Raw genomic sequence first — 7,822 nt, 5'->3', positions numbered from 1 at the left:
AGGCATCGATCCGGCACGAACTCGCGTCGGACGATGGTCGTGTTGCTCCCTGCGTCTCGTAAGACACGTGCGCGTTGTCCAAGCACCCGTCCTTCGACCACTGGCATGTTGTCGACTAAGAACATAGGTTGGTTCTCGCACTTCTTGGGGCATTCAGCAGCGCATGTCTCATCCTTGGACTTGGCCATAGGGAAGTAATCCTGTTTTTTCTGTTCTATCATGGCACAAGACACCGACTTGCCTTTGCTTTGATCCTTGCAATCGGTGGCTTTGTGGCCAAGCCGCCCACATGTTTTGCATTTCACAGACTCTTTCGGAACCGCACGACAATCCGGAGCGCTATGTCCTTTGCGGTGACACAGAAAGCAACTCGGCTGTTTGTGCTGTGACGTAGCACCGGGTTTATTTGCCTCCTTTGTATCATCTGCAATTTTACCAATGTTATTGACTCGCTGTGCTCCGAGAAAGCGGTCGGTGCACTCTGAAAGGGGTGTAAGGGTTTTGCATTCTCTCTCTTTCAGGAAGATCGCCAGCTTCGGATTACAGCAACGCAAGAATTGCTCGGCTATAACATGGTCACGAAGACCCTCAAATGTTTTGGGCACATCAGCCATCTCAATCCAGTTATCAAAATGGCTCGAGATCCTAGCATCTAGTTGTTTCCCTGTTTCACCATCTTCAGGCCGGGCTTTTCGAAATTTGTCTTTATATCCTTGTTCCGTGAATCTGAAGCGCTGAAGTAGGGCTTTTTTCACTTTATCATAGTCGAGGGCCTCGTCAGCAGTCATTCGACCAATGACAGTGAGTGCCTCACCAGTTAAGCACATGCTTACGGCTACTCCCCATTTCTGGCCATTCTTGCCCAGTAGCCACGCGTTCAAACCTCTGCAAATACGCGTGCAGGTCATCGCGTCGCTCGTCAAATAGCGGTAGTAACTTCTGCAGATTCAGGCATGACGGGTTTGCCGATGGGGCGAGTGCTGCCGTCGCAGATGGCTGACTTTGAGCACTTTCCTGAAGCTGGAGCTTAAGTTGGAGGATTTGCAGCTGCCTCTCGTCTGCTAACCGTTGCCGCTCGTCCGCTAACCGTTGTCTCTCGGCTGCTTCTTTGGCCTCTTCTCTCTCAGCTGCGCGCTCATCTCTCTGCCTACCTTGCTCTCGCTCAATCGATTCGCGAAGTTCCGTGCCAGACAAGCCTAACTGAGCTGCTACAGCCACTAACTTATCGAGATCCATGTCTCTCGTCTTGTGCTGCGTGCACACACATGACTGGCAATTTCCGCGTTCGAGATGTTAATGGCGGGATCCTGGCAGGCTCGCCAAGTTTGTTATGGTGTAATGTGGGCCCAGGATCCGGAATAAATCAACCGGCAGTCAGGTGACTCTGTACACCCAACACAGACTTTAACACAACCGATAACCTTTTGCTTAACAGCTGACGCACTAGCAGATTGCGCCACGGAGACAGCCTTGCTCCACTTTTACCACCGTCAGAACATTTCTCCTAAGCTATCAGCGCAAAGAAAAAAAAGAGACACACTGCTCTCTGGAGGGCTGGAACCTCCAAACTTTTGGTCAACAGCCGAACGCGCTAGCCAATTGCGTCACGGAGGTAGTCGTGCTCCACTCTCACCACCATCAGAACATTTTTCCAAAGGTATCAGCACAAAGAAAAAAAGAGACACACCGCTCATGGGAGGGTTCGAACCTCCAGCCTTTTGGTTAACAGCCCAACGCGCAAGCCAATTGCGCCACGGAGACAGTTCGTGCTCCACTCTCACCATGGTCAGAACACTTCTCCAAAGATATCAGTGCAAAGAAAAAAAAGTGACACACCGCTCATTGGAGGGCTCGAACCTCCAACCTTTTGGTTAACAGCCAATCGCGCTAGCCATTGCACCACAGACCCAAGCGCGCTCCACTCTCCCGTCCATCAGAACGTTTCTCCAAAGCTATCAGCGCAAAGAAAAAAAGCGACACACTCCTCCCGGGAGGGCTCGAACCTCCAAGCTTTTGCTTAACAGCCGACGCACTAGCAGACTGCGCCACGGAGACAGTCGCGCTCCACTCTCACCACCGTCAGAAGATTTCTCCAAAGCTATCAGCGCAAAGAAAAAAAAAAGAGACACACCGCTCTCGGGAGGGCTCGAACTTCCAACCTTTTGATTAACAGCCGAACGCGCTAGCCAATTGCATCACGGAAGTAGTCGTGCTCCACTCTCACCAACGTCAGAACGTTTCTCCAAGGCTATCAGCGCAAAGAAAAAAAGCGACACACTGCTCCTGGGAGGGCTCGAACCTCCAACCTTTTGCTTACCAGCCGACGCACTAGCAGTTGCGCCACGGACACAGTCGTGCTCTACTCTCATCACTGTCGGAACATTTCTCCATAGCTGTCAGCGCAAAGAAAAAAGAGACACACCGCTTTCGGGAGGGCTCGAACCTCCCAACTTTTGGTGAACACCCGAACGCGCTTGCCAATTGCGTCATGGAGGTAGTCGTGCTCCACTCTCACCACCATCAGAACATTTTTCAAAGGTATCAGCGCAAAGAAAAAAAGACACACCGCTCATGGGAGGGTTCGAACCTCCAACCTTTTGGTTAACAGCCCAACGCGCTAGCGAATTGCACCATGGAGACAGTCGTGCTCCACTCTCACCATGGTCAGAACACTTCTCCAAAGATATCAGTACAAAGAAAAAAAAGCGACACACCGCTCATGGGAGGGCTTGAACCTCCAACCTTTTGGTTAACAGCCGATCGCGCTAGCCATTGCACCACGGACCCAACCGCGCTCCACTCTCACCCGCGTCAGAACGTTTCTCTAAAGCTATCAGCGCAAAGAAATAAAGCTTCACACTGCTCCCGGGAGGGCTCGAACCTCCAACCTTTTGCTTAACAGCCGACACACTAGCCAATTGCGTCACGGAGGTAGTCGTGCTCCACTCTCACCACCATCAGAACATTTTTCCAAAGGTATCAGCGCAAAGAAAAAAAGACACACCGCTCATGGGAGGGTTCGAACCTCCAACCTTTTGGTTAACAGCCCAACGCGCTAGCCTATTGCGAACGGAGACAGTCGTGCTCCACTCTCATCACGGTCACAACACTTCTCCAAAGATATCAGTGCAAAGAAAAAAAAAGCGACACACCGCTCATGGGAGGGCCAGAACCTCCAACCTTTTGGTTAACAGCCGATCGCGCTAGCCATTGCACCACGTACCCAACCGCGGTCCACTCTCACCACCGTAAGAACGTTTCTCCAAAGCTATCAGCGCAAAGAAAAAAAGCGACACGCTGCTCCCGGGGAGGGTTCGAACCTCCGACCTTTTGCTTAACAGCCGACGAACTAGCAGATTGTGCCACGGAGACAGTCTTGCTCCACTCTCACCACTGTCGGAACATTTCTGCATAGCTGTCAGCACAAAGAAAAAAGAGACACACCGCTCTCGGGAGGGCTCGAACCTCAAACCTTTTGGTTATCAGCCGAACGCGCTAGCCAATCTTCCCACGGAGACAGTCGTGCACCACCCTCACCACGGTCAGAACACTTCTCCAAAGATATTAGTGCAAAGAAAAAAAAGCGACACACCGCTCGTGGGAGGGCTCGAACCTCCAACCTTTTGGTTAACAGCCGCCGCACTAGCAGATTGTGCCACGGAGACAGCCTTGCTCCACTTTTACCACCGTCAGAACATTTCTCCAAAGCTATCAGCGCAAAGAAAAAAAAGAGACACACCGCTATCGGGAGGGCTCGAACCTCCAACCTTTTGCTTAACAGCCGACGCACTAGCAGATTGCGCCACGGAGACAGCCTTGCTCCACTCTCACCCCTGTCGGAACATTTCTCCAGAGCTGTCAGTGCAAAGAAAAAAAATTGCCCGCAGCTTCCCTCGGGGGAACACTGAGGAGGATGCAGAGCATATAATTGGTTAACGGGGTGTTAAAGTGCGACTTACTTGGGTCGATGGCTAAATTGGTTAACGTGGTTGTGAAATGGGGTGTTAAATTGCGACTTACTTGGGTCGATGGCTAAATTGGTTAACGTGGTTGTAGGAGGGGGTGTTAAATGAGTGAACACGTCCACACGTATGCGAAAGGGCGGCGCTGGTCGAAGGGACGTCGATCATTGTGTTTGTGGATTCGTTGGAATTCATTTCACCGCGACCTTGGACGTCGACGCGCCGTACAAACCAACCGATGAGCGGCAACTGAGCGAGCCAGCGCCGACCTTGAGTATATATACAGCGCGACGGCGCATGCACTGTCAGCTGTCGAATGTTCGAGAAGGGGGAGAAGCGCGACGGCGCATGCGCGCGCGTCAGCTGCCGATGTTTTCGAAGCGTGACGGCGCATGCGCGCTACATTATACAGCTAGCGAATGTTCGTGAAGAGGAGAAGCGCACGCGGTGTGTAGAGGAGGAAGGGTGCACAGATGGTGGAGGAGTGAAGCGCGCGCGGTGTTTAGAGGAGGAAGGGATGCACAGATGGTGGAAGAAGGAGGAGGAAGCTTGCGGACGGCGCCGCACTACAAGCCTCGAGTCTTAGATGCTCCGCATCTAAAAAAAAAGAGACACACCGCTCTCGGGAGGGCTCGAACCTCGACACTTTTGGTCAACAGCCAAACGCGCTTGCCAATTGCGTCACGGAGGTAGTCGTGCTAAACTCTCACCACCATCAGAACATTTTTCCAAAGGTATCAGCGCAAAGAAAAAAAGAGACACACCGCTCATGGGAGGGTTCGAACCTCCAACCTTTTGGTTAACAGCCCAACGCGCTAGCCAATTGCACCATGGAGACAGTCGTGCTCCACTCTCACCACGGTCAGTACACTTCTCCAAAGATATCAGTGCAAAGAAAAAAAAGCGACACGCCGCTCATGGGAGGGCTCGAACCTCCAACCTTTTGGTTAACAGCCGATTGCGCTAGCCGTTGCTCCACGGACCCAACCGCGCTCCACTGTCACCACCGTCAGAACGTTTCTCCAAAGCTATCAGCGCAAAGAAAAAAAGAGACACACTGCTCCCGGGAGGGCTCGAATCTCCAACCTTTTGCTTAACAGTCGACGCACTAGCAGATTGCGCCACGTAGACAGTCGTGCTCTACTCTCACCACCGTGAGAACGTTTCTCCACAGCTGTCAGCGCAAAGAAAAAAGCGACACACTACTCCCGGGAGGGCTTGAACTTCCAACCTTTCAGTTAACAGTGGATCGTGCAAGCCGATTCTGCAACGGAAACAGTCGTGCTCCACTCTCACCACCGTCAGAACATTTCTCCAAAGCTATCAGTGCAAAGAAAAAAAAGAGACGCACCGCTCTCGGGAGGGCTCGAACCTCCAACCTTTCGGTGAACAGCCGAACGTGCTAGCCAATTGCGTCACGGAGGTAGTCGTGCTCCACTCTCACCACCATCAGAACATTTTTCCAAAGGTATCAGCGCAAAGAAAACACACCGTTCATGGGAGGGTTCAAACCTGCAACCTTTTGGTTAACAACCCAACGCGCTAGCCAATTGCGCCACGGAGACAGTCGTGCTCCACTCTCACCATGGTCAGAACACTTCTCCAAAGATATCAGTGCAAAGAAAAAAAAGCGACACACCACTCATGGGAGGGCTCGAACCTCCAACCTTTTGGTTAACAGCTGATCGCGCTAGCCATTGCACCACGGACCCAACCGCGCTCCACTCTCACCAGCGTCAGAACGTTTCTCCAAAGCTATAGGCGCAAAGAAAAAAAACCAAACGCTGCTCCCGGGGAGGGCTCGAACCTCGAACCTTTTGCTTAACAGCCGACGAACTAGCAGATTGTGCCACGGAGACAGTGGTGCTCCACTCTCACCACTGTCGGAACACTTCTCGATAGCTGTCAGCGCAAATAAAAAAGAGACACACCGCTCTCGGGAGGGCTCGAACCTCCAACCTTTTGGTTATCAGCCGAACGCGCTAGCCAATTGCGTCACGAAGGTAGTCGTGCTCCACTCTCACCACCATCAGAACATTTTGCCAAAGGTATCAGCGCAAAGAAAAAAAGAGACACACCGCTCATGGGAGGGTTCGAACCTCCAACCTTTTGGGTAACAGCCCAACGCGCTAGCCAATTGCGCCACAAAACAGTCGCGCTCCACTCTCCTTACGGTCACAACACTTCTCCAAAGATATCAGTGCAAAGAAAATAAAGCGACAAACTGCTCGTGGGAGGAATCGAACCTCCAACCTTTTGGTTAACAGCCGAACGCGCTAGCCAATTGCGCCACGGAGACAGTCGTGCTCCACTCTCACCACGGTCAGAACACTTCTACAAAGACATCAGTGCAAAGAAAAAAAAGGGACACACCGCTCTTGGGAGGGCTTCAACCTCCAACCTTTTCGTTAACAGCCGACGCACTAGCAGACTGCGCCACGGAGACAGTCGCGCTCCACTCTCACCACCGTCAGAACATTTCTCCAAAGCTACAGCGCAAAGAAAAAAAAAGAGACACACCGCTCTCGGGAGGGCTCGAACCTCCAACCTTTTTGATAACAGTTTATCGCGCTAGCCGATTCTGCCACGGAAACAGTCGTGCTCCACTCATACCACCGTCAGAACATTTCTCCAAAGCTATGAGCGCAAAGAAAAAAAAGAGACACACCGCTTTCGGGAGGGCTCGAACCTCCAACCTTTTGCTTAACAGCTGACGCACTAGCAGATTGCGCCACGGAGACAGCCTTGCCCCACTTTTACCACCGTCAGAACATTTCTCCAAAGCTATCAGCGCAAAGAAAAAAAAGAGACACACTGCTCTCTGGAGAGCTGGAACCTCCAAACTTTTGGTCAACAGCCGAACGCGCTAGCCAATTGCGTCACGGAGGTAGTCGTGCTCCACTCTCACCACCATCAGAACACTTCTCCAAAGATATCAGTGCAAAGAAAAAAAAGTGACACACCGCTCATTGGAGGGCTCGAACCTCCAACCTTTTGGTTAACAGCCAATCGCGCTAGCCATTGCACCACAGACCCAACCGCGCTCCACTCTCACCTCCATCAGAACGTTTCTCCAAAGCTATCAGCGCAAAGAAAAAAAGCGACACACTCCTCCCGGGAGGGCTCGAACCTCCAAGCTTTTGCTTAACAGCCGAAGCACTAGAAGACTGCGCCACGGAGACAGTCGTGCTCCACTCTCACCACCGTCAGAACATTTCTCCAAAGCTATCAGCGCAAAGAAAAAAAAAGAGACACACCGCTCTCGGGAGGGCTCGAACTTCCAACCTTTTGATTAACAGCCGAACGCGCTAGCCAATTGCATCACGGAAGTAGTCGTGCTCCACTCTCACCAACGTCAGAACGTTTCTCCAAGGCTATCAGCGCAAAGAAAAAAAGCGACACACTGCTCCTGGGAGGGCTCGAACCTCCAACCTTTTGCTTACCAGCCGACGCACTAGCAGTTGCGCCACGGAGACAGTCGTGCTCCACTCTCATCACTGTCGGAACATTTCTCCATAGCTGTCAGCGCAAAGAAAAAAGAGACACACCGCTTTCGGGAGGGCTCGAACCTCCCAACTTTTGGTCAACACCCGAACGCGCTTGCCAATTGCGTCACGGAGGTAGTCGTGCTCCACTCTCACCACCATCAGAACATTTTTTCAAAGGTATCAGCGCAAAGAAAAAAAGACACACCGCTCATGGGAGGGTTCGAACCTCCAACCTTTTGGTTAACAGCCCAACGCGCTAACGAATTGCACCATGGAGACAGTCGTGCTCCACTCTCACCATCGTCAGAACACTTCTCCAAAGATATCAGTGCAAAGAAAAAAAAGCGACACACCGCTCATGGGAGGGCTTGA

This window comes from Rhipicephalus microplus, unplaced genomic scaffold (assembly GCF_043290135.1).
Source record: "Rhipicephalus microplus isolate Deutch F79 unplaced genomic scaffold, USDA_Rmic scaffold_19, whole genome shotgun sequence".
NCBI classification, from domain to species: domain Eukaryota; kingdom Metazoa; phylum Arthropoda; class Arachnida; order Ixodida; family Ixodidae; genus Rhipicephalus; species Rhipicephalus microplus.
This window is presented reverse-complemented; position numbering follows the sequence as displayed.